Source organism: Anser brachyrhynchus, assembly GCF_964034855.1.
Source record: "Anser brachyrhynchus genome assembly, chromosome: 1".
NCBI classification, from domain to species: Eukaryota; Metazoa; Chordata; class Aves; order Anseriformes; family Anatidae; genus Anser; species Anser brachyrhynchus.
The window spans coordinates 3,376,793-3,404,335 of record NC_137694.1 but is presented as its reverse complement, the minus strand read 5'-3'; the positions used below and the strand labels follow the sequence as shown (position 1 = coordinate 3,404,335).

At 44.0% G+C, this 27,543-nt stretch overlaps 1 long non-coding RNA gene across 1 annotated transcript; it reads left to right on the top strand.

Moving 5' to 3' along the window:
- Window positions 1-2,302: 2,302 nt before the first annotated feature.
- On the top strand, window positions 2,303-8,952 carry LOC308188266. The gene is made up of 3 exons (XR_013945304.1): window positions 2,303-2,601; window positions 7,328-7,461; window positions 8,461-8,952. It is a non-coding gene; the product is annotated as an uncharacterized lncRNA (long non-coding RNA).
- The last annotated feature ends 18,591 nt before the right edge of the window (window positions 8,953-27,543 follow it).

Here is a 27,543-nt window from a genome sequence, read left to right as displayed (position 1 = left end):
CAGGTCAGTCCCATTTTACTTGGAAAAATAAAATCCTGTATATAAGCTCTTTTCAAAACTGCAGCTCTCCCCCTCCCACTCTGTTTGTTTAAATCATAATCATTTATTTGGAAGAGGAAATGTAAGCTTTTATTTAATTTTATAATCATATCATCCTAAAAAAATGAGTAGGTTGGGATTTTTTTTCGTTCTCATTTCCTCATACTATTTACTTTGTGCTGGCCAGGTCTGGAGAGTTTCAGCCAAAAGGTGATGAAAAACTGAAAACGGAAATGCAATACTGAAATGTTTAAATTATGTTGACTAGCTGTCACCAGAAGCCAGCTCTGCTCTTGTTCTCTGTGGAGGGAGCAAAGAGAGGGGCTCTGTCTAGGAATCTGACCCTATTTTTTATGGGTTAATGGATGCATTTATGAGAACTTCTGATTATATGGAAGTTTCATCAGTTCAGTTTTGGAAAACTATCAGTTTGTGATGCAATAATGAAATTTTGTGGAAAAAAGTGGTTTTGCCTAGGGAAATGTGTTCATATATTCTTGTTTCTGCTGCAATTATGTAAGGGAGAAGGTGTCCACTGGTGGTCCTGTTCTTGCCCTTACTCCCATCAAATTTTGTTATTTTGCTGCTGAAGTCCTCCTACCTTATTGAAAATGACCTCTTTCCTCTGAAGAATTTTTGCAAACATAGAGCAGTTTCACCATGGACCATGCAAAAAACCAAAGTGAAACAAAACAAAAGCATTTTTGCATGGGAAAAATGCTTAGTTCTAATGTTCAAGTTTCATTTAGCTCTAGTAGTTGCAATTCCCATGTTCACTCTTTCCCTCACCAACTCACCTGTGGTCCCTTCTATAGCAGCTACTCTGCCAAACAACCTACCAAGGTGACTTGCCTTTGCCCAAGGCCAGGCTGGATTGGGCTGGGGGCAGCCTGGGCTGCTGGGAGGTGTCCCTGCCATGGCAGGGACTGGAATGAGATGGGCTTTGAGGTCCCTTCCAACCCAAACCATTCTGGGATTCTGTGAAGATTTCCATGGATCTTAGCAGACTGGAGCAAGTACTGACTCTTCAAAGCGCTCTAGGTAGAGCCTAACTCTTGCAAGCATTGCTCACATCCTCACCTCCCAGAGAGGGAAGGCTCTTGGCAGGGAAAAAGGCTCAGCAAAACAGACTCTCTGCTTATTTTTTTGCATCTGCTGAGCGCCAGAAGATAGAGGAAAAGGCACATTGACATACCCACTGGCTGCAAAAAACAACGTGGGGTATATCCCTACACTCCAGATGCTCAATTGTCCCCTCCATTTGCTTTGAGGCCTGCATTGCTGCTGTCTGTGATGTTTTCATTTGCAGATGACTTCTGCAGCAGGTCATGTGGACAGGACGTGGATGGCAGAAGGGGTGTTACATCACAAAGATAACCATTTCATCGCCGTAGCACACTGTGATTTATTGCTCTGTCTTGTGGCCTCAATAACTTTGGTATCTTTGCACGTCTGCTCTAGATGCTTGAGTTTTACCCTGATTCCAGCTGCTGCAGCAAGGCAGAACCCCTCGGCACCCAGGAGAAATCAAGAGAGGTCTCATGTCCAAGGGTCGCTCCCCAGCCTCAGTGTGTCTGAGCATCCTGCATCACTGCCACCAGTCCCATGTCCTGGTTTTACTTAGAAATCACCTCTGTGGTCTGGTATCAGCACACACACCTGGAAACACAGTGCCAGTTGTGGGTTTGGAGGTGTGGGAGGGAGCAGAGGGAGCAGTAAGGGTGGCAGTAAGACCACGATACCACCCTGCCCCAAACCCTTCAGACGATGATGTTCTGCCTCTCTTCCCTTGCACATTTATTGTTCTCTGCAGAGCTGGAAGCTCTCTGCAGATGTGGGCAAAGGGAAATCTGCACCCACCTTAACTGGGTGTGAAATGTACGACAGAATCACAGAATTAAAAACATAAAGTTTATCAAAATAGAGTATCCAATTCATGAACCCCTTGTCTGGTTCTGGTTTGTGCTGTCTTTTCTCTGTGGGAAACTTTTTGGTGTTTCCTTACTGTCTATGTTTTCTTATTTTATTTATCTTAAATATCTTCATTAAACTAAGCAATGGTAATTGGTCACAATTCAGTTTATAACACACTGTTGCTGAAGGAAACAGCTCTCACCTACTTCCCAGATTGCTCCCAGTGAGACTCTGGCCCCTTTCTTGTGTCCAGATAAAACATTCACACAGCTGCAGTGAATTTGATCAGTAACAAAACCCAGCTTTAAAAAGTCTCACTCCCTTTCCCCTGTAATCTGGATCAGTTCCCTGAAGAAAAGCTCTGGTGAGGCCAAGATAGTGCATTATTATTATTATTAATATTATTAATATTATTATTATTGCTACAGTTGCTACTTTTATTTTACTATTAGTATTATTATTGCTACTGCTTCTATCTGGCTTTCAGTGAGGAAAATTTATGATAGTTCTATTTTCTGCAAAAGTGCATATAAGAGTAATTCTGCCTCTGGAAACAGCCAGCACTTTAGGTGCAGTTTAGGGAAATTTACAGATGAAGAAACCTTGTGCAATTTTCTCCCCCACAATGGCTTTACTCCACCAGAAAGGGTAAGTTGCTCCTAATGCCATTTATTAGCATTGCACTGGGCTGTTCGAGTCTGTCTCCCTCTAGCAGCTTGCTGCAATGTCTGGGAGAGCCTGGTGGTCTCCTCAGGGAAGCCAACTTGGTTTAAAATGGGAGCTACAAGCACTTTAGTGCTGAAGTCAGTGGTTTGAAACCCACCACCTGCAGTCTTGCTGCACTACTGCTATATCCTAATTCCATCTGTCAAAGCTCAGGGGAATTGAGGTGATGAGTTTGGCATTGCAAAGCAGCATCAACCTTGGGTGGAGAAGGGAATTCCAGGTCCAAATGAAAATTAGGGAATCTGAAGCTGTCACCACTGTAAATAATGCTCGCCAGTCTAATGAGAAAAAGGGACTACTGAAATCTTGTGCTTAAAGAGGTGAGCAACAGTTATTAGAAACATACTGCTTCTCTGTCCTCAAATGTTTTTCTTATGTCTTATGTAGATCTGTGTTTTCCCCTCACCTTAAAATAATGGTTTTTTTGTTTTTTTTTTTTTCTTCACTATCTTCTCTGGCACAATCTTTGTTGGACTAATTGCAGCACAATAGCTGCAGCTCACAAAACTTTTCCCTCTGATTCACCATGTGCAAACCAGATCATTTTAGCTGGGGCTTTCTATGCTGTTTTACTTGTCCATGCTGAAAGGGGCTGGCTGTCCTGAGAACGTAAAGGTCTTGTGTTTGTTACCCCTCCAAACCACCTCCCAGCTCTTCTTAGCTTGGCCACTTAAACCATCCTAGTGGGGTCCATAAATTCCTCAGTCCCTCTGATCTTCATCTTCCTCCTCCCCAGTAAATCAATTAAATAGCCTATTTTCCAAGTTCATTTCTCCACTCTAGCTAAGTTACTTAACTCTAGCTGAGTTATTCATTGCAGAGGGATGGTTGTAGCTCTTTTCATCTGTCCCAGAACAGATTCTGATCTCAGTGAATGCTTATGATTATTCATTACTGTTGTCTGGATAGTTTGGGTAAACTGCTTCAAACCAACAGGAAGTTTCCAAATGGTTCCCTGCTATTCTCCACTCTAGGACTGGCAGTGACAAGTGAAAGGTTATGGGAAGTATGTGCTTTTGCTACCAAATGGGTGGCTGAATGCCTGGAAAGAGGGGAAGTGAAAGGTGGGAACCAAAGGAGAAACATTATTATTATTTTTTCACCTGTCTGCATTTGTTCTTATTTATATGTGGATATTTGTTGGAAAAAAAAGTCCATTCCCTGAATGCTAGTGTGAACAAGCATCCTTTTGTAGGAATATTCCCAAAGAGCAAACAAGGGACGTGGGCAGTGTCACCCAGAACATCTGTGTGGGATTCAGAGGAGCGTGTGTGAAAGCTGCACTTCTCCTTGCAAATACTCCGGCTTTCCTGCTATTCATCTCCTCCTCCTGCTCCAGGGAGCAGCCACTCACCACCACTCTTTGTTTCCGCTCACTGGGGGTTTGGAGGGGTCTGCAGAGATGTAGTAACAGACTTCAGCCTTGGACGTGAGGATGAACATCTGGAGTAAAGTTTCAGCCCAGGCATGGCCTGGGACACTTGGGAATTGAGATCAACATCTGGATTTGCATCGTGTCCCATGTCTTATTGAGTTTAGCATCTGACTCTTGGATCAGGTTTAATTTTAAATACAAGGGGGTTTAGCTCTGCTTTGCAGAATTACGTCTTTAGAAGGATCTTGAAAAAAAATCTCAAGTGCCTCTGTGTATTGCCTGAGTAATACTTCTGAAGGCTGCCCCCAGGTTACAGGGGAATAATCTGCCTTCACAGCCATCACCTCGGAATAGTTCTCTCAAAAAATGTTTCAAGGGACTTTAAAGTTTCCCACAAAGCAGCGCATGGCATGCGGTGAAATGACAACATGTAATTACCTCGTGGAAATGTGTCACTTCCCATCCCCACAGGGAACAGAGCCAGGCAGGGTGGTTGGCTGTGTCACTCCACCTCTCTCTGCACACCTTGTCTGGTGCTTCGGGGAAAAAGACACCACTTAGGCAGCATCAGGGGAAATTCTGTTTGCAAACAATGTGTAAACCTTCAAGGGGGGTGGAAGTAGAACGGGATAAGTGTTTTAGGCTCCCCTGTGAAGGAGAGCATTTATTGGAGCAATCAGAGACCCAGAGAAACAAAGTGGTAGTTTATAAAGGAGCCACATTCAATCATTGAGAGAGGGAGGTTGCAGTGGTATGCTGATGCCCAGCTGTAGGTCACAGGCAGAAAGCTCAGAAATCATTTCCGCAGTGCACACTCAGGGGAAAGATGATCCAGTGATCTAGGAGCACTTAGGACTGTATTCCTTCTTCACCCTTCCAGCTCCCTCCTCCACTTCCATTCCCAACTGCTCTGTACAGATGGGAAGAAAGGAGAGAACCACAGTCCGTGACGCCCCCTATATACCACCCTCCAAACTGCTGCTGAGGTCCCTGATGCAGGATTTCTCCCCTTAGGGGATGTTGTGTGATGGACAGATGGATTTCTTGCATGCCGGGTGTCCTTCCTGGCACCGAGAGTAAGGGAAGAGCAACACCTTCTTTTCCTGTCCAAATGGAGCTGAGCTGATCTGGAAGCCACTGAGAGAGGAGAAATACAGAGCGCAACCTTCTGTCATTCCCAGATAATCACTGCAGTTGTCCTATTGCCATTTCCTTCAGCAATCGTCTCCCACCTGCACAAATTGATAACAGGCTCAGCCCCGATGGAAACCATGTAGTCTGAGTTACTTTGCATTTCCTGGAGAAAGGGAGGGAAGAAGCTAACAGCAGGGAAACCCAGTTTTATTTATTAGGCTACAGCACTGGCACAGGCATAGCGGTCCCCAGGTGAGGAACCCGTGTCCAGAGCTCAGTGATGGGTCAAACTTTTTGGAGTCTTGTGATTGCTAGAGCACCAGTCTGCCTGGTGAACAGTCTGGTGGCCTTTAGTCTGGAACTCAGCTCCCAGAATGATTTGAGACAAATCTTGGCTTTGAGGAAGTTAAAAATTGGTTAAGTAGGGCTTAAGGTAAGGAGACAGATGTGGCGGGGTACCAGGATGTGGCAACAGTCCTTTGGGGGATTGTGTGCTTGGATGGCTCATGGCTGGTATTCAGCGAACCCAAAAGGAATTAGGCAGGGTCAAGGAGCATTGCAGCCTACAGGATCTGTCTGGGGCTTCCCTGCCTGCAAGGAATGGCCAGTTCTTAAATGCAATGAGGAACGATGTTGGAGGTGCTGGTTGAGGCCATTGGGCTGTCTGGAAGTTGACTTTCTTTAGTGCAGCCAGGTCTTGCAGCAGATCAGCATACTAGCCTTTGGTCCACCCTCTTGAAAATGTGTGACTACAACACTAAAAGTGATTTCTGGGCTACTACTTGCCTCTTCTAGAGGGCATGATAGAGTGGGTTTGATTGTAACAATGTCATTCCTCTGGTGTGTAACAATCAGGGTAAAACATCTCAAAGGTCTCAGTGCAGGAGGTTTTTCTCTTGACTGTGATGCATCCCTCACTAGCAGGTCATTTCCTGAGGAGCACTGGGTAGGTGACTTCCAGACGTGCTACCTCTCCAACAACCTTAACTCCAACAAGTGCCAACCTTAAGCCAGGCACCAAACCACAACTCTGCTTACCTTCATATTGTCAGTGGAGCAGGCTCTCAGCCTCACACGTGCAGGGATCATGATCTCTCCTGAGTCAGATGAAGGCATAAAGATCGTTTCTAGTCTTTGTGGAGAGAAACCTTCCTCAGTACCATTCTTCCAGGGTTCTGCTTAGATTGTGGGTTGTGCACATTTGCCATAGCTGCAGCATGCAGCATCCTACACAGCTCCACCAGCAATGGCAGGTGGACCTCCAACACCTTCCCCACCTGCTTTGTCTGCTCCTTAATAGCTTTGCTGACCTGTTCTGTCTTGCTTTACTTGTTGTTTTGGACCTGAGGATAGGATGCTGGGAACAGGAGCCATTATCAATGTTAGGTCCAAATCGCTTTGAATAATCATATGGGACTCACAACTCAAATCCACTTTGTCTTTACCCCTATATTTAATCCCAAATGAATCTGAGTGCTGGTGCACCTGAAGTCTTGCTTTCCCTAGGATAAGATGACCTCAATTTCTTTCACTGGCTTTCAATAAATGCACCAGTCAGTGTTTTGAGTGAGAATCTGAGAGAATTCCTTCTCTTCCCTTCTTTGGTCAAGATGTTTGAATTTTCACTTGGTTAGCATGTTATCTACATCTCCAGGATCCCTGCTTTGCCTGCCAAGGCTCCTTAAAGAACTGCACAAATAATTTAAATCACTGGTTTATTGTTAAAGGCATGTACCTGATTTCCCCGGCGCTCAGGCGGAGTGAATCGTCCCAGCTCCATTGATTTCAGAATTAGAGTGTCAAGGATCCAGCCCGCACCTTATTGAAATCAATACCAGTGATCAGGACCACACAGAAACTGCTCATAGGCTGTTATCTTGATATCAACTCAAGTTAACTGGCAATGACAATAAGTTCCACTGAATCAGATGGGCCATTACATTTAGACACTCGAATCCTGAGCTGGAATTCAAGCCAAGTGTTGGAGGCAGAGCAGTACCACTGCTTACGATGCCAGATCAGGGTCTGACCCTCCTCATCTTGGAGTGAGCATTACAGGTTGTTGTAGTTGCATGGGGTTTCCTTTTGTGCTGCGTATGAGCTAACACATTTTGTGGCTTTTCTTTTTTTTTCATTCAGCATAGCCAGAGGACAGCTAAAAAATGCCACTCACCTGCCTCACCAGTGCTGTCATCTAAGCCTCCGCCTCCCGAGGGCAGGCAGAAATAACATGGCACACCAATAAAATCATCATACACTCAGCTTGAAAAGCGGTAAGACAAAATCAAAGTGCCTGCGATAACAAAGAACGAGCCTTTTGATGGTAGGGAAGGAGGGAGGCTGTCATTATGCACATGTTATTACTGCAGCTCTCAAACCTGGTAGTGATGGGGAATTCATCCTCCAGGATGCTGCTCCTATACCGGGAGCAGAGAGAGGAGGAGGAGGTAATTTTTAGCTGCCCTGGGTATCCCTTGACTCTGGATGTGCTGTGGTTGGCAGGAGGAAGGGTGAAAGTGGACAGAAGGGCATAATCTTGCCATGTCAAGAAAGCAGAGAGTTGGGCAGCTCAAGAGGTTAACTCAAACTGCGGGGACTGCCTGCCTGTGTGCTCCTGCCTCCCTTATGCTACAAAGGAAAAGGTGTTTGCTTACAGCGAGATTGTTTATTGATTAATAATCCTTTTTAACTTCACTGCCTTGGATGATTAGGAATGGGCAGCAACCTGAGCTAACATGGTTCAGTTCCTGGCCAGGGCACATGTAGAAATAAAGCTCAGTTAGTAGGTTAAGCGAGAGCAGTTTGTTTGTGGCAAGGGGGAGTTAAGGGCATATGGACAGCTCATGGGAGAGGCTCATGCTGCAAAAATGAGGCAGGGGAGGGTTACAGGGACAGGTCATTACTGCAGCTCTGCTGACAGGCAATAATGGGTGAAAATGTAGGCATTCGAGCACTTGTGATTATGTCCCCGTGCCCTTCATCTGTGCACACCTCTAGTTCACCCTTCACACCAGGAGTTTTAAAACATAACTATGCACAGAGCCATAAAATAGTTTAGGTGGTGAATGGCCTCTGAAGGTTATTGGGTCCAACCCCCTAATTTAAAGGAAGGACAACCTCAAAATCAGATCCAATGTCAGATCCAGTCCACCATGTGGATCCGGGTCATGAACCCATGTTCAATGTGTGATGTTCCTCAGGGAATTACCTTTAGGATGTGGATTTCTTCGCATGGGATGGGAACTGCTGCAGTTTTCCTTTCATCTCTACAGCTGTTGATACGGCCTACCAAGGAAAGGCATCTCCAAGAGATCTTAATGAAAAACGTTTTAAGGGCCCTTTACAGCTGAGCACCATAAAAGATACCTAAGCCAACTAAGAATTAGTCCTCCCCCACACATCACAGCTCAGGCCTATTTCTCACAGGAAGAAGCAGGAAGATATCATTTATGAAGAAAAAAAAGGTGGAAAAAATATTTACTTTTGTCTGCCATGTACCATCAGGCAGTGATAAGCTGCAGCTGAAGTGGCAGGCTGCACTTTATGGGGATGAACTATTATTCAGATAAGATGGGAGGCAAGAGATCTTAGCTGGGGTAAGGAAAAAAATACTGGTTTAAGGTTATTACGCAGGAAGCGCCCTGCTGCATGAAATCTATGGGAAATTGCATATTCTGTCACATTTACTTATTGAATCCCAATTTCATCGTAGCATGAGGAAAAAATACATCAACCTCCCTTGTAGCTCTTATTAGATTTCACAACCTTTCAATATTAAAATGCCAGCTCTGGTAACAGTGCTCCTCTCTCCAATTTCCCTCTCTCCCCCTCCTTCCCACACATCAGCAGCACTGCAGCATTGGAGGTGTGCTGCACAGACTCTGGTCTGGAGATGCTCTGAACCCAGATGCCACAGAATGAGTTGGAATTACTCTCTCTGTGCACACAGATCCCTACAGCTTCCTCCTCAACCACCAATTTATTCCGTACAGGTAGATGTACATTGCTGATGGTGCCCATTCCCCTGCCGAGGGACTTCCAACCTAGGGTTGCATCCCCTCCCTTGCTTCAGGGGTTGCCAAAATCTGTGGTTTTGTTCCTGCTTAGACTAACAAGAACTTAACAGGCATCAATTCACCTCATCCTCCCCTTCCCTTCAGACTCATACTCCCAGCAACATCCTTAATGCACTTGGGACTGTTGGCTGACCAACTCCCAATTTCAGGAAGAGGATAAAAGATTGCCTTGCAGCCCAAATCCCAAATTTCCCAGGGTGCTTCCTCTCTGGCTCAAGGGCTGAGGACACAGGCACTTGCAGTGACATGAGGCTGGAGGAACATTCTTGATTCTAGCTAAAAGGACCTCAAATAGGAACTGAGATTTCAGGACTGTTTGAGTTCCTTAAGGTATCCTCCTAATGGTCATCCTCAATGTCACCAGAATCTCCCCAAAACTCTCTTCTTGTCTTCCTTTTAAGCTCCCCTACTCCATCTCAATGACCCACCTCTACCACCCTACTAGAAGGGAAACAAAGCAAACCCTGCCCCAGCTACAGCCAAAAGTACAGCTTTGATGGCTCCAGTCTTGCAAATCTTCCCTTGTTATGCAGAGGAACTGGCTCTGGGGCGAGCAGGTGTTTAGTTTTTCAGAGATGGGCTGGGCTATGAAGTTATCAATCTCCCTCTGACATACAGCACGCTGTAGCTGCTGCAGGGCAAAATGTGCTGCTTCCTCTGGTCTTAAAATATTCTCTCCTGTCTGTAAACAGATCAAGGGAAACAAACGGCTTCCCTCAGTTAAATGTTTTAAAAGGCAATCCAGGATTTGGATAGCACATAAGGTGGGGAGGAGAAAGCTAAAGGCATCTGCCTCAGTCTCTGCAGAAGGGACCTTGCATATTTAGCTTGAAGAGTCTGCACTTGTGATGCTTTCTTCATCCACCTAGCTCTAGGGAGGAAGTAAAACCATGCTGAGCTCTGGTCAGTTCAGGGAAAAGACCAACTATCTGATCTGAATTTGTAACAGGCCAAAAGAATATAAATCCCACATCTGTAATAGGAACATCGGAGCCAGCAATGGGAAAAATTATGGAGCGCCTCAAGGCTCAGTTCAGATAAAAGCTGCAGCTAATTATTCAAACAAAATATCCATATCTTTGAATCAGCAAAAAAAGGACTGAAAACCTGAAGGGAGAAACCTCTCCTGCAGCGTCTCGGTTTCAGTCCCTGTCCCCCGGCAGAAAAGGCATAACCAAGAAATCTCCAAGTGAAAAGTGGCCAGGACTCAGAGAAGACCTTGCCTAGAGCCAGCTGAGCAGCTCATTTCTCTAAACACTTTTAAAGGATCTCCTTCTTTCAAAGAGAGGAAAGCAACATTGCACCATCCTGAAAGCCTAAACCAATTCTGCTGGGGATTGCCTAATTAATTGCCCCACATCTTAGGCAGGTTCTCACGCAAATCAAAGCGCTGTCAGGTGAGACACAGAGGCACAGAAGTTGCGTGTGCTGTTTTGCATCCAAGCAGCCCAGAAGGGATGAGAGCTGAATGCCCTTAGTGGACTTGGATGAGAAAAAAAAAAAAGTAAAAAAAAAAAAAAGTACTAAAAAACCTTCCTCTGAAGCACTTCTCCTGAATAAAAATAGCAGTGCTGAAGCAGCACTTTCTGTCCTTAAATCCCTGTGTGCTTTTCCAAAGGAAGGTCAATGCCATTGCCCCTGTTCACAGGTGTGGGGAAGGAGCTGCTGCTTTTTATAAAAGTGTTGCCACCCCAAAGCATGGCCCTGTTTAATGAGGCCACCGAGCTCGATTTCTTCCAGGAGCTGCAACAGTCCTGAGGTTTTCTGTGGGGCTTTCTGCCTTTATGCCTTCTTCTTTTCCTCTCTCCTTCAAAGGGAGCAGAGTCCATCCTGGAGGCCAGATTTGCCTGACTTTTGCTAGGTTTCCTCTTCTTCATTCACCCAAACTCCTGCAGTGCTTTGCCACAGCAAGAATGGAGCAAAACACTAAATGAAGTTGAGGTTTAATGAAATGAGGCTTTTGCTCTCCTGAAATCCCTTTTTGAGGTTTTGTATAACCCCAACCTCTTGTCTCTTATCTGAGAGCATAAGAGTCCAAGTGAAAACTAAAGGGGTCAAAGTCATCCACTTTCATCCCCTGCCCTCCTGGGTTGTCAGGTGGGGGTGTAGCCTTGTTCAACATTATCTGCTAGGGGTATGCCACGAGTTTGGGAGTGTTGGCAGTTATGAGATGCTCATGTCCTTCAGTAAAAATCCCTTCTTGGGATCAAAGAAGTTGATTTGTAGGTATTTCATATAGGACAGAATATCCACTGTACTGTATCATGCTTTATTCAATGCCTGGAGCTGGTTAAGAAATTCAAATCTACATCACTTCTGTTCAAAGTGTGTATTCTAACAATCATTCTGTGTTTGGTGTAACAGTAAGCCAAGTCCGTCCATGTATATGTTGCACCCAGTGCAACCAATATGTGTAAGCCCATCCTGGATGACATGTAGCTATTGTTGGAAGTTTGAATCTAGTCTTTCTTACTTATGAAGAAATAAGTTCTTCAATGAGCAGAATTTCTCCTGTTTAGATTAATATGAATAGAATCAGGGCCACATGTACTGTTTCTAGAGGCTTAGAACAAATCTTTTTTAACACTGGAGTCTGCTAATGGCTACAGACTGTAATCCACAGCCAGTCTGCTGAATAATTTTGCATGGCATCGAAGACTTTTGCAAGCAGAAATATGGGCAAAATAACATTTCAACTTCCCTAGATCAATACCACTGAAATATAAGGCCATCCATCTGTTAAAGAGGTCTATTTAGTTTCCCTGGCGGGCACTGATCCTAAGTAATATCAGTTGGTTTTACTTATTAGCATTAATACATGCATGTTGAGGAGTCTTAATTCAGGAACGGGAGTGCTGTTCTTGATAGGGGGAATTGAGAAAGAGCTGTCCAATGTGTGCTGAACATTGACAAAATGATGATCTGAAACAGTTAAATCTCCTAACCTTGTGGCAGTTCTTCGTTTCAACAGGTGTTTACTTTAAATCAGGTTAGAGGGAGGCTCTGGTGGGAGTGTGGAAGGGTCTTGTAACAGAAAATAGATGGTTATCAGCTCACTTGTTGATGGCCTGGGAAATAAGGAGTGAAGGATGACTTTCCAGTGCTGGTCAGAATGGGCTGATACAAAACACTATCTAGCTCAGAGAGAACAACTGTGTCAAAGTATTTAAGAAAGTGTAAAGCTGTGAAGAATGAAGGAGAGGAAGAACAACTCCTATCTCAGTTGCTTGAAATAAGCTTTTGAATTATCATTGTTCCTGTGATGAAAAAAAAATACACGTCAGCTTCCTTGCCTCAACTTGTCTAAGAAGTTATGACTACCCAGTTTTCTCTCAAAAATAATTGATGGGTCTTTTCTTGAAGAAAAATCCCCCAACCAAGACAATTTATACTATATGGAGTTGGTCAGAATGGAAATACAGATCAGTTCTGCGTAGTCCCTGCAGTCACATCACCGTTCCCAGTGATATTGTATAAATAAATAAATACTAATATAACAATATAATAAATATGCTTTCCATAATTAACAGTTGGTTAAACTAGTGTTAATCTACCCCAAAAGCCTTTCAAACCCTGACATGCTTATCTTCTAACCACCTCCATGTTTTCTTGCAACTGTTGTTAGATAAAACCTGGTTCTTTATATTCCCCTGCATCAGTTGCAGAATAGAGTGAAAAGGAGATACTCAGTGAGGTGTCTAGGCTCTAAACTCCAAACTGATGAGAAGAAACATATCACTGCACAATAATCTGTTGCTGTTGTTTCCAGGAGGTATCAGTATTGAGGCCTGAACCTCTCTGCAAGTTTTTCCAAAGCCTTGTACATCTCTGTGGGAAATGAGGCCATCCAGAAAAGAGATTAGAAAACCATCCTCAGAGTGCCAGGCAAATTCCAGCTAATAAGATTTAGGAAGAATTTTAATCTCTAGGAAAACTATTTCATGAGCATCAACTTTAAAGCCTTCTTGTGATGTAGATGAAAATGTCCAGCCAACAGTTTCTCTTGGGAAGACACAACTGGTAAAACAACCTAGCACAACGGATGGACCAGAGACTTGGCAGTGATTATAGTTCTTCTGTCATCAAATCCCTTGACTTCTCCTTCAAGTCTCCTTATTTTTATTATTCTTAGAATTTGGGGACATGTTCCCTCAAGGGGAACTTTGCCTTGGAAGGCTCCTTCCTGTTCTGTGCACTTGGAGATATATTTGATCCAGGGGTGAACCCTGTGATGCCATCAGCCATACTGATGGTTGAGTAGAATTTGTGAAATTTTTAGTACTGTTGACAATGACAATAGTTTTGATGCATTCTCCCTTTTAGGCTGAAAATCTTCTAATATCAGTGTGAGAGAAAAATAAACTAGCACATCATCAGCTCTTTGTTTTGGAGTTAAAAATGAGAGAGGAAATGTAATCTTTCAGGTGCAAAAAGCTTTCTGTTTTTTATTGTTGTTTGTTTGATTTTGGTTAAAATTTGAAAATGTTGTCAACAATTTGCAATTTTTCCACCTATTCTGTTTATACATGAAAACAGTCCTAGTCTAGATTGATTTTTTTAATGTATAGCAAGAAAGCACAGTGTTGACAGCTCTCCAATTTTATCCCATGTCTCATTATACATTTTTCTACACTAAAACCACCTGTATCAATAGGTACAATATACAAATGATTTTTTTTTTTTTTTGCCTGTGTGGAAATATGCATGAAAAAGTATCTACTTTTTTTCTGTTTCGTTTCAGTCAAGAAATTTCAAGCACATAAAGCAGCTCCAAAGATCCAACATCTTCCCAGGGATCAGTAGATTACTCATGATTCTTGCCTACTGTTTAAAGAAGGAAACCGGTATGTTTCAAGCCTTCATGGCACAGGGGAGAAAAGGTTTGGAAATACCATTTTCAACAAACCAAAACTTGAAAAGCTGGGTTGTTATTTAAATCTATGGGGTTTTGGAAGAGGTTGGCCCCCAAACTTCTGTATCCTTTGGAGCTGGAAATAATAAACAAGAAAAAAGCAAAGGGTTTGCCTGTAACAGAGAAGTGGTATGAAGGTTGATGTAACACATTAATTTCCTCCAGGTAAAGCTGGGAATTTTGTCAGTTTGAAGTTGTGATGGAAAAAAAAATAAATCAGAACAAGGACAAAGCCTCATATCTGTGTCTACCTTGGATGGGCATCTGCAATGCTCTGTTCCTCAGTAGGTGTGCTTCTGTTTACACCTGAAAGCTAAGCTGAAAAATGTAATCTCTTCAGGTACCTAACAGGAGAGGTAAGAGTGTTACAGACTTGTGGTTCCAGGGCCCTAAATTTAGCTGGGATCATGTGCTACAATTTCCTATCATTTATATGACCAAAACCCAGGTCCATTGGAGATACAGAGTTACGATGGAGCTCTCATGGCCAAACAGGGAGTACAGGAGTTGGAACCTCCTTTAGAAAGTCCAGACTAGCTTAATTATTGAATAGCTGAAAACACAATTCATCACATTTTATTGCTGAGTTCTCTGAGCCTCGTCTGGTGAGTTAATTTTGGTAATATCCATGCAAAATTTTTAGCCTGGGTTGAGTTCCTTTATTCTCCATTTTCTTTCCTGATGTTTCCCTTTGCTGCCTTTCAAGCCAGAGTTTCTCTGCTTTGGTTAAACATTGTCTTCTCCTTCCTTCCACTCCTTGGATTGCTCTCTCCTTCTCCCAGCATACCTTCCTCCATCTCCTCTTAGTGCATTGCCTGCATTCTCCCAGCAACCTATCCCATTTCTCTCTTGCTTGGAGTGTGAGAAAAATGCTCTGTCTACATCTAGCTTGCTTCCATAAGGGCAACTTGACTGCAATCTCATTAAAATAAATAAATAAATAAAAAAGACCAATGTATATAAAGACAGCAGTTCACAAGGTCTCTGTAAGATTGCCTAAAAAGTTATCATTAATGAGCCACTAGAATTGCCCACTTTATACAAAGCTTGCATTCTGCTTGGATAGAAGTCATGGCTTTCAAGTCCAATTTCCTTGAAAGCTAGGGCAAGGTTGGATCTGCCGGTTTTGATTGACCCCGTATAATGAGAGGAACTGTGAAATTTAGATCCGAAATTTGAAGCTGGTTTAGTTCAGCTTTTATGATTCATGTCTTTGCTGTGCTAGTCTTGACAGATTAAGAGAATTACACACCCATGCTCCTCTTATTTACACGGACGAGTTGGTTTGTGATCCCCCGTAGAGTTCATTTCAAAACCCCCCTTGTGCTCGGTGAAGGAAGAAACTTCAGTAACCATCAGCTGTGGCATTGATCCTTCAGAGAAATTAACCAACTGAACTGAGACTTACTGTGAAATCAGTGATGCTCAGCAGTCGCTAACTTCATTTGCAACTCACCAGTGTTAATGCATTTAAAGTATTGATCCTTCCTAGTGTGCTTTGCAGCTCTGGCTCCCTTTTGGCATTGCTAACACAAAGGCAGCTCTCTCCAAAGCCAGGATGAGCAAGCAAAACCCTTCGACCCCAAAAACAAACTCATTATTCAAAACGCTTGTCGGCTTGCTGCTGCAATTGAATTGATTGGCAAAAAAGGACTGTGGCAGATAAAAATCGGATTATTTCAGAGCATGGGAAAATAACAGGCAAGAGGAAACATTCTGCTGTCCTAGGGGAACAAATTCTCCCCCCCTTCACTACTATTTCTTACCTGTTTATTGCATTATTATATTATTGTTAGGTTTTTACTTACACATAGCACATGAGTCCCAGAAGAAACACTGAGGGCTGTGGTTATGTTGGGAACAGCCTACAACTTGGGCTTACATTGCCCAGCAAAACCAGTAGGACCACGGGATTTGCCCAATACCCTTCTCTGTATTTATGCAGGCAGTTTTTGGAAGGACATTACCCAATTAACATCATGGGCTCCTAAAGTAAAGGCTTAACTTTCAATTGATTACTGAACCAAACCAGCTTGATTTTCTTCCTTTTGCAAAAATAAATGAGCTTTCAAATGTAAACTGTGTCTGAAAACAGGGGAACCACTGCTCACAGCCTGCTCTCTGTGTAGCTCTGTTTGTGCTTTCTATCATTTTGTTCCCTGGGCTTTGCAGTGAGTTTGCTTACACAGTGCTTTCCCTTGTCCTATTTAACTGCTTCTGCAGAGCGTTCATGGTGAATTAAGTTACTCTATAGAAAAGAGCACTGTAAATCCCCTTCGCTTGCCTCAGCTGTTCCTCCTTGCCATAGATTGCAAGCTCATTGCAGTGTCTTTCGGAAAATATCAGTCACATCATAGGGCTACTGCTTAGTGGAATTAACTTCTCCCTCGGACTACTTGTGACACTCCAGCTGCTGTTGGTTCTCCAGTTTCTCCAGCAACCCCAAGCCTTCTCTGCTTTGAGTACTTTAATTGCTTTTAATTCTTTTAACCATGTGTCCTGTGTGCTCCAAAGCTTCAGTCCTTAGCAATGATTGTGCTCAGTCTGGGCATTTTCAGACGCACACGTCTCATTCTTTAAAATATGCAGGTGTCTTACCCTGACCTTCATTAGCGCTGTGACAGACTCCAGCCATCCCGCTTGTTAGTTCATTATTTAGCTGCTTGTCAGCCACTCTACAGCTCAACGTTACTTCTGATGCAGAGATGCAATAATTAGATACCTTGTTTTTCAGGCATCCTTAATGTTGCTTTAACCTACTGATTTAATAATACAAGCTCAGCCGGGATGAAAACTCATCTGTTCCCAAGCCATTCATAGATGTCTTGTTATTTTTAGTGACTCAGAAGAGCTTGGGGGCTGCAGAGGGATGAAGGAGTGGATTTGTGGCTGAGACCCTCCTCTAAGACAAGGACAAAGGAGACATGACACTTCCATTCAACATGACATTGTGGAAAGGCTCCACGAAGGACCTTTCTTCTTATTCTTCTGACTGTATGAAAAATAACTGACTGTGTTTTTTGTTTTGAGGACTTGTGATGCTTACAGAAACTGTTCTTGGATGGAGAAGCATGGTCTGCGTAATACTTCGATATTCTTCTACTTGTCCTCTTCTTTTGCTTATATCCTTCCACCTATATGCTCTGCTGCCTGGATATGTTGGGGATGTGTTTGGTCAGGCGTGTCATAGTAGGTCTGTAATCTCACTTCATTAATGATATGCCAACACATTGATGAAAGGACTCAGGATTGTACAAATGCGCTGAGTAAGCCAGAGGTGAAAAAGCTCTGGGGGAAGCTCAATGGGGGAAGGAGAGGAGGGAAAGTTTCCTCCTGCTCCTTTTCCCTCCTCTTTGGAGAACGATGCTGGCTGATGTGAGAGAATCTAAAACTGTGCCCACCACCCCAAATGAGCTATAAAGCCCTACTCCCTCAACATCTTTTTGTCCCTTCCTGCTGTTTTCCTTGCCCAGTGTTATCAGACGTGCTCCCAGGCACCCACCACATCTGACCTTTAGAGGGAAGGAAGGTTACTTGGGCTGTGACTGATCCTGAGCATCAGCAGAACAGAAAGAGAAGATTCAATTGAGACTTCACTGTATGCGTGCTTGTGTGTTTTAGATACCAAGAGAACAAGACTAATTTATTATGAAACAGAAGTTAGCTTTACATTTTCATAATTAGGGAGGATGCTAATGTTGCATGATTGGAAAATGTCACCCTGCAGAACTAATTTGCCAGTGGGGCCTAATTGAAGTTCAGCATCGTCTGCAGCTCCTCTAGTGATAACTTTTTCACAAGGTGCTGCAGTAATGCAGAGAGCGGTTAGCAGAGAGTAATTTATCACCTTGTTTCCTAGCAGATAGAGGGATCTGAGAGGAAATGGCCAAAAAGAAGCGATACCAAAGCCCAGAGCACTGAGGCTGGTGGAACAAAGCACTCCATATAACCACAAATGACAGGGTTAATTATCCCACGGCTGCTGCAGAAAACAATACATTTCTCAGGCACGCTGTCCTGCAGAGTTACTAGAGAAAGTTGGATTGGGAAAGTTGTCGTAATACAACATACTGTCATGAAGGTATGGATGGGCCTGCCCTTATCTAAAGCACACTTGGGATTGCTTTGTGTCCTGAATACAGAAAAGGCTGGGGGGGAGGAGGAGGGTGTCACACAAGAGGCACACACAAAGCACTGCAAGAGTCCAGTCTCTTCCTTGTCATCTACTCACTGTGTTTCTATGGAGAAGACTCAAATCTTTACTTTAGTTTCAAATGGTGTAACATCACTCACACTTGTCCAGTCTTGCTCTGAGAATGAAACGCTAGGACTCTTCTCAGGCATCCCAGGGCTATGCAGAACTTTGGCAGCTTCTGCAGTTTTATCTACATTGCTGCAGGCCTCTCCTGCTCTCTGACCATGCTATGCCTCTAGGGTAGCTTGCAGTCACTGCCCCAGGTGTGTCTGGACAGAAGAAATCCTTTTTGCTCAAAACAGGAGGGGAACACAGATCTGGAGACAAGCCAGGTACTCACGATCTATGTGACTCTTTCCAACGTGCATGACCATCAGCTGCAAGGTCCATCAGGAGATGGCATTGCACAGAGCAGGGGGCAATATTTAGCCCCTTTCAGAGATAACACACACCAGCTACACAGGTCACTCCTCCTAACTCACTGTCTCCAAAAGTGGTTATTGGCATATGCATTATACATAAGGACAAGGCAAGGGTATGAGGTGTTTCCTCCCTGGTACTCTCCTAACCTCGAACCTCTAAAGGTGCAGGGAATTCCAGGATTAAATATGTTATTTATTTATTTAATAACACTCATTGTACTTTAATTTGAACTTCTCTGCTCTTACCTGAACCCTTGTTAATTTTAAGCACCAAATTATATCCTGCAGCAAGAAATTCCCCAGCTCAATTACACCATCTCTGGGACCACTGGAAAAGACCATCAGCAGTCATTATCCATTCATTTTTTCCTTGACGCTCATGATTTTATAGCCCCCATCGCGTGTCTTCCCAGTCATCTCTTGTAGCATCCCAGATTATGCTTTCATTCTTCATGGAGATTGAATTCCAGCTCTCTGAGCTTTATGTGACCCTTAGTTCCATGACTTCTTCTCCCCTTTTGCTCTTGGATGTATACAGCTTCCCATTTGGAGATGGTCAGGGAACCCTAGTGGGAGGGAGTCTAGTGGGGCTGATGAAGACGATGATTCTACATGTCTGATTGTAATGGATAAACATTGGGAAAGCTCAGGTATTTCTTCTGTCACCTCAAGGTATGTGCCTACAGCCTGCTTGGCTACATCTTTGGCCATGAGGTCGCCAGTGAGATTTTGCACAAGGGAGGGAAGGAAGAGCAGGTCTGAGGGCTGCCTGTTGAGCTGGGCTTTTTCTCCCTTTCAACCTGCTTTGGGATCCCAGAGAGCTGGAGAAACCAGAACCAAAAGGTTGGTTTTGGTTGGCTCTGGGTATGTCAAAAAAGAAAAGGATCTTAGCTTCCTTCCAGGCTCTTCCTCCAACCAAACCTCCTCAAGGGAGGGGATGATGTGGCTGTAAGTTAGATTCCCCAGTGTCCCCACATCTCTACCCCATTCAGTTCATTGGGTGATGGACACAAAAGAGGCCGTGAGCTCCCACTCCATCCCCCTGATCTCCAGGTGACTCCTCCATCCTGGCACGGGGACTTCCCACCTGCTGGGGAAGAAACCCCGGGGCTTTCAGGGGGCTCTGCAAGCTGTGATTTGCTGCCTGACAGAAACACGCGGCGAGATTTAGTGTCACACCCTCACAAACACACATGCAGGCACCCATTTCATTATGCAGCTCCCTCCGAAGCCCAGACATATTTAACGTCTCGCTCTGTGCAGCGAGATATAGCGCATGTCTCATGCACAGACGCTTTCTGAGAGATTTAACATACACATATACAGGGTTATAATGGAACACACACACACACACACGCCTCAGTTTAATGTCCCAGTGCCACCCAACGGGGAAATCACACCAGCTCTGTAAAGCCCCCTGCACTACATTACAGGAGAGTTAATTCACTGGAGGAAACTGTAATCTGATTTCAGCTTTACAAGCCAGCATTATTATTCTTTTTCTTTCTATTCTTTCATGCTTAAACTGATCCGCTGTCATTCTTTGTCTCTCTCCATCTCCAGCCTGTATCGCTTTCAGTGCAGCCTGTCTCCATTTTATTTTCCACCTCCTAATATTCAATTTCATTTTAAAGCCTCTCTGTGCTCCCTCCCTCTTCCCCCCTTCCCCTTCTCCTGCTCCCTGCAAATCCCCTCCCCCCCCCCACCCCCCAATGACAGAGCTTTCTTCCTGATTTCCTCCCTGTGATTTCTCCTCCATTTCTTCATTATCAGCATGCCAGATTAGGATCTGACAAGAAAGTAGAATCGTCTGTTTGTCCGGAGCTTTACAGCCTAAGCAGGATTAGTTACCCTGATATAAAGGACATTTTTATTTTCCTGTAACTGGGATACATCTAAAGGTTCCCATCATCTAACCAAAATTCTGGCCTCTGGGCCTTCTCCAGTGGGAAATGGGCAGTCCGTTAAAATTGCTGCATGTTGCAGTGAAGCTCTCAGAGACTCTTTATGCATCATGAAGAGGAGACGGTGCTTGGACAGCAGACTGCAGAGGAAACAAGGGGGATGAAGTCCCAAGGCTTGTTGGAATGAGAGGCATAGATCAGTCTCACCACAGATCACTCTCATCCCAGGGAATATTTTGCTGTTCAAAATCACCCAAGAACCACCAACAAACCTCAGCCCATGACCCTGTCCCCAAACTCCTGCTGAGGAAGGGATGTCATAGATAAATATATGCTATTATTTTGGAGGCGTGAGTGGTCACCACAGGTAAAAGGTCTGCTCCAGGCTTAGAGAAGTTAACTAATTAACACAGAGAAATGATGAAGCTGTTTTCTGTACGATGGTGCAGATTTTTGCAGTGAGAGCCACTGGTCTTCAAATTCCTGAGCTGTAAAATCCCTCTGTTTAGTGCAATGACATGCTGGCTGATTTATCCATAGAGGCCGCACCATGTAATGCTCTGTCTCAAGCCATAAACCTTTGAAATTGGAATGAGAGCACTGGGGCTGGCAACACAGAAACAGGATAAAGGTAAAGATGGTTGATGTTTCCAAGGGCTGGGAGTACTGACCTAGTCAGGGCTCCAGGCATCCAGCTATAGGACTGCAGGCATCAAGGGGAAGGGATGGGTTCCTCACAGACCAAGGTGCACAGATAATTCGTTGCAGTCCTAGCCAAGGCCTAAGTGTGTGTTGTGTTGGAAATCAGGCATGAACACCCCCTGTGACAGGAAAAAAAAAAAAAGTGAGCTGGAAGATGCTAGAAATCTCCTTCCTCTTCCTCCTATTCCCTCTTTTCCATCTAAGCTAGGCCATCAGATGTACATAGTTTTGGGGTATCTTCTTCCCCATCTTACACAGGGATTCTGCTAGTACCAAGTGATCTGGAATATCTAATGCAATGGTTATTTCTGCCTGTGGTCACTGGTGGAAATTTCAAAGAAAAGTGTCAGCATACTCCAAGGTAGACAGAAATTAATTTGTCCCCCCTCCCCCATAATAAGGTATCCTCCTAATACCCAAGAAATTAAAGTCTGAAATGTAACATGCTAGATCCTTCTTGAGAGTTGGATTTTTTTTTTTTTCCCATTAACTGCTAACTTCAGATGTTCAGGTTATCCTTATAAATGTCCAGGCCATCTTTCTGTCTGGCTGAGTTCCTGGCCTCATTGACATCTAATGGAAATGAGTCCCGCAGCATAACTACGTTTTGGATAACAAGAAATTTCCTTTGCATCTAATATCTCTGTCTCATTCTTGCCATATGAGTCAGAGAGAAAAGCAGATCTTAACTGACCTTCCTCATTTTATGTACATCCTCTTGTTTGTGCCCTTTCTAATGTGCCAAAGCATAATTTCATAGCCTTTATTTACAGGAGAGATTTCTCAGGAAGTTAATCCTTCTTGTTACTCTTCCCTGAAACCTCTTCTGTGTCCCCCTGAGGACACGGTGACCTTTCAGGTAAATTGTGGCTGCAGTGATTTGTATGACTGCAATGAAGGATGCTCAGGAGAGTTGGGGTCTCTACTGAGCTAACCCTCTGGATTCCTTCTTGATATAGCATAGTTTATAGCATAATCAATAAAGTGAGTAAGAAGCCCATTTTTTTTCCTCTTATTTTGGGACAATGGAGTGTTCAGCTGCCTGGGGTCTCTGAAGAAGTCCCTGGCGTTGCTGGAGTTGTTGGGAGGATCTGGGGAACTGCTAGGAAGGGATATGACTTTGCGCTGGAGGTAAACCACAAAGGAATAAATGAGAAGATCTGCTTTAGGTAAAGGATTGTGTAGGCATGAGAACAAATGGGAATAGGCTCGACATGAAAAGGTGGCAAAAAATGCTTTTTTTTGCCTCTTCTATGCACAATATATTCTACAGGGGAAGATCTGAGCTTCTCGGCATAAAGATATGTAAATATGGAATGTGAATGGATGTGTAGTTTATACAGAAAAGGGATGAATGAAAGAGAACATCCTGGGGAGGCTTCAATAGGCTCAGCCCTAATGGAAACTCCTCCCTTTTTCCCCAACTGTAGGCAAAGGTTCTTCGTGATCGCGGGACTCTCTTGATGCTTGATTTCACACCCTCAGCAAACCCAGCCACGGCAATTAGCCATGGGTGCTCTTCTGCCTGGCAATCTGATCCTGCAGCTCTCCAGTCAGCCCCTCAAAAGGCTGGGGACAGACTCTGACGGTGTAATTCCCCCGTGGTTTTTATTCCTCTTCTTTAAGCAAGATTTCTTTTATTGGAGCTGATTTGGCTTAAGCTGAAAAGTGAGCTAAACAGGCTAGGAGACACTGTGCAGAGAGATCAAAGGGAGTTAAAAATAAGTGAGAGAAAAGAGAGAAATGCATGGGGAAGAGAGGTGAGCAGCATGAAATGGGGAGCCAAGGTGAGAGTGTAAAACATTGCTCATGTAAAAGGTGAAGTCTGTAGAAACTGTGTTATTATTCGTGTGATTTTCTCCTAATCAGAGCACAGAAGCAATAAGCAGAGGAATATTTTCCCCACATTGCATTAAAATGCCTATCATTTTCTGTCTGAAGCTACTAATCTCAGAATCATTAGGGGAGAGATTGCCAAGGCACATTTGACTGGATTGCTTTTTCGAGGACAGCTCTCAAACATGACGGGGTGAGGACAGCTTTTGCGCCCTCTTTCTGATGCCTGTTACAGAGCAGGTCTCCTGTCCCAGCCTGGAGTAATTAAGAGGAGGCAATTTCATGACCCCCAGGTAATGCCTTGCACTCTCACCATACTTTCAGGGCTTACTCCTTCATCCTTGGGTTCACAGCTGAGCTCTGTCTCCCTCTGTCAGGTATTGCCATGGGTTTTTGGCCACCATGTCCAGCAAAGGACAGAAAGAGGCCAAGAGCAGGGAAGCAACCTACCAAGGGCCATATGGGTGACAGGGTTGGCAGCAGGGTCTCTCACAAAGCAAAGATTTTCTTTCATATGCACTTGTTTCCCCATTCAGCAGTACTCAAAGCCCATGAACATTTCAACTTGTGTCACCCCAGTGGAGATGCCAATACTTATGTCCTGGCTTTACATACCATAAAAGAGAGACACAAGTAGTTTAACCATGCAAGAAATGTGGATGCTATAATGTTGGCTTAGAAAAGACCCACAGACAATGCGTTAGGGACAGTATTCTGGTGTAATACAGAGGGAGATCCAGAAAGGATCTGTATTTCAGTGCACTGAGGCAGGATCTATTGCCCGATCCCACCAAGATCTGGCCTGAGCCTTCAGCTTTCTCCTGCATGGTACGTGGTATTCACACTTCAAGTTCCATTCAACATGCCTGGCCCTAAATAACTTGCCCTGCATGAAGAATATTCCTGTGGAATATTTGCACTCAATATTCCATAATCTATTTTAAAATATCAGCGCAATCCCATCTACCACTTAAAAACAAACCAGCAAGAAACAAAAGCAAAACAAAACCCAACCAAATGAACAACAACAACAATAACAGCAAAGAACCTCAAACTGCATTGCACAGGGGGAAGGTCTAGGAGTTTTACATCTCTATTTCCTTACAACTTGCCAACTCAGACAGACCTGAAGAGCTGGTTGAATTCTGATTGACCTGACACCTGCACTTATGGGTAGGATGCTCCCACAGCAACTCGAGAGGAGATGAGACAGTGCCAGGCCTATTTAAAGCAGTGTTTTTAAATTTAATTTCCTAGTTGGGGGAGGGATGGAAGGCAACAGCTGTCTCATTATGCCATTGAGGGTTCCTTAAGTGAAGACTGAATAGATTAGTCATGGAGAAAATTAAGACAAGGTCTTTAAGCCATCAATAGCTCCCGATTTGAGTGCAAGAGGGAAGGGAGTTGGTATTAAACTTCAATCTCACTGTCTGAGGGTTCAAATTTTATTTTTAAAGGTGTCTTGAAGCCAGATGTGAAAGATTTTTATTTTTTTTTTCCAATCCAGCAGTGATTTTTCTCCATCAGTCCCAAGGCTGATGCACAGGGTTGGAGAAGCTTGCAGAAGTCTGCAACGCATTTTTAATCAGTGGTTTGAGTCTACCTGCTTTTTCCATTTAACAGCAAGAGGGGATCGGTTCCCCTGCTTTCCATCATGGGACTATAACCAGCAGGATGCAGCTTCAAGGTCCTGAGCACTTGTCTGTTATCCTTGACCTGCCCAGTCTGCTGCTCCCTCCCATAGCTTCAACAGGAAGAAGTCGGAACAGATGTTAACATGGTTTGGGGGACATTTTTGATGCTTTGAGGCTCCCTCGAGCATCTGCAACTCAGCATCATCACTCTGGAGGAATGAGCTATGTATGGGGCCGTGCTTCTGACCACTGCTTTGAGGTGGTGTCCCCCACGCCCTTTCTAGCTCTGGTTCTGCTCCAGAGCCCAGCCACATCTCCAACTTCTTTGCAGGCTCTAGGTCGCCCTCTGTTTGTCTTTGTGCTCCCTTGGCAGCTCCATGTAGCGTTTGACAAAGAGAGCAGAAATGTGATAATGACAGACCCCCAAATGGATGTTCACCAGCAAAACCCAATTATTTGGCTGATTTTTGGTCAGATCACTTGCTAGCTTAGGGTGATCAAGTAGCTAAGGTATTTATTGATGGAGAGGATGTTGTGTGAACGTGTCAGGAGCTTTACTGAGGCTAAGCTGTCTTCCATCTGCTGCTGCTCTCCTGACCCACAAGGATCATTACACTGTCATAGGAGGAAATTAGGTTGGTTGGATGTGATTTGCTCCTGGGAAATTGAGGCCGGATGCTACTTATCCCCTGGTTATAGTCTAGGTGCTAAGAGACAGATTGCTTGGCTCTTCATTCCAAGAATTTTCTGAGCATTGAAGTCAAGCCGATTCATCCCTAATTCCCCAGACTCTCCTTCCTTTTCTTCTCTTTTTTTTTTTCAGCAGGATGATGTATTTGCAAGGTGATAATAGCTTTGCATTTCTACCAGATCGCATGGTGCAAATGACAGAGGGTTGCTCTGCAGTGCTGAAGGTCCTTCCTCTCCCATGGGATGCGGGAGAGGAAGGGCAGATCATCATACAAAGATATTGTGATTATGGTTCCTACATTGTAAGGATAACTCAGGTAAGTCTGCCACAAGCTGAGGAGCTCTGCTTGATATAGTTTCCTTGTGGCTTTTACAGATACGCTGTTGGAAAACATAATACTTGCTCATTTGCGTTTAAATCAAACCAACCTGTTATTAGAGAAAGGTGTTACAGGAGGCTAGCAGAAACTCTTCAAGTGTTGTCTTTTTTTTTTTTTTTTAATCCAAGTATCATTTTCTGCTGAGATTTTAATCATTTTTCTCTTTAATAATGAGCAGTGCATTGTTCTCTCTATGTGCTTGCATTGTTACAACTCTGAAAATACAATTAGAGGATACATTGCTAATTTCATCGTGAAGGGTGTATTGTGGGGAATTAAAAAACAGAGGCGGGGGGACCTTGTGTTCACTGTTGTGGCAGCACAACAATAGCAAGCAGAGTTCAGGCAGTGTGCTGGCTCAGATGGCTCTTGTTTCCTGCCTTCAGAGAGCGAACAGGGCACAGAACAAAGCCTGAGCTGAAGGCTGCATGGAGTACGCTCTGCTGACCAAAATGCAAGGGTCGCTGTATGTGAATAGCACAAAACAAAAGAGATTTTAATTGCAAACATTGATCATACCCTTTGGTCTCTGGCACAGGTTGCTATGGCTTCATCACTCAGAAGGTTTGCTAGCTGCAACTTTGCAAATATTTTTCAGGGGCCTCTGTCATGTGACATTGTAAAAATGACAGAAAATTGCTTCCCCCCCCCTCCACACCCCCACTCCCAAACACTAAACAGTCTTTTTTTTTTTCATTTTTTCCTTGTTCTTTTTTAAGGTTGTGACAAAAACCTGTTAGCCAGAAAGCTGTTGCTATTCCTCAAGCTACAGTTTCACTCTCATATGTCCAAACCACAGGAAACTAGGGCTCCTATATCCTTAGGCTAAAGAATAAGGTGTGCTCTGACTTTTTCTTTTTCTGCTCACAGATTCAGTTTGGGTAGAGAGAGGTAGCTAACGGTCTGTGTTGTGTCCTTGCCATAGATCAGCTAGCTGGAAGCTCTCTTGGGAAGCCAGAAGAGAGATTACATCTGCCTCTCAGAAAACCTCTGTAAATACCAGCCTGCAGTGTAAAATGAGGAACTGTAGCCTAGTGTGAGCCTTTTTCCAAGCACGGCAACATGGTGCTCTGAATGAAGGTGGCTAATGAGTAGCTCTGGGTCTGTCAAACACGCTGCTGGACTGAGCTAGAAACAAAACCAGCCAAGGCCAGTCCTCTCTGATGCTAAAGCAAAGCATCACAGCATGGCTTGCATCCATATGGCTGAGCTGCCTCGTCCCCAGAGCACGATGACTTGGTCTGTGCCATCTCCTGGGAATGTCCCTGGCCTGGGATAGCCCTGAGATGTGTACAAGTGTGGCTCGAGGATGTGTTGTCTGGATATAACCAAAACCACTGCAGGAGCCATGCCAGAAGTATGACCGCTGGTGGTTGGTGCTTGACACTGTCATGGTCCTGTTGTGGCTACAGGTATGGGCAGAGCTTAGCTAGGCCAGAAACAGCTTACCTTCAATATTTGTTGAAGGTGCACAACTCCTAATTCTGCCTAATTCTAATTCTCCTAATTCTAATTCTGCCTTGTGGACAAGAGGGAAAATGTTCATGGTACACATCATGCCTTATTTACTAAGTGAACTTCCACACTCACAGACATGTGTGGTA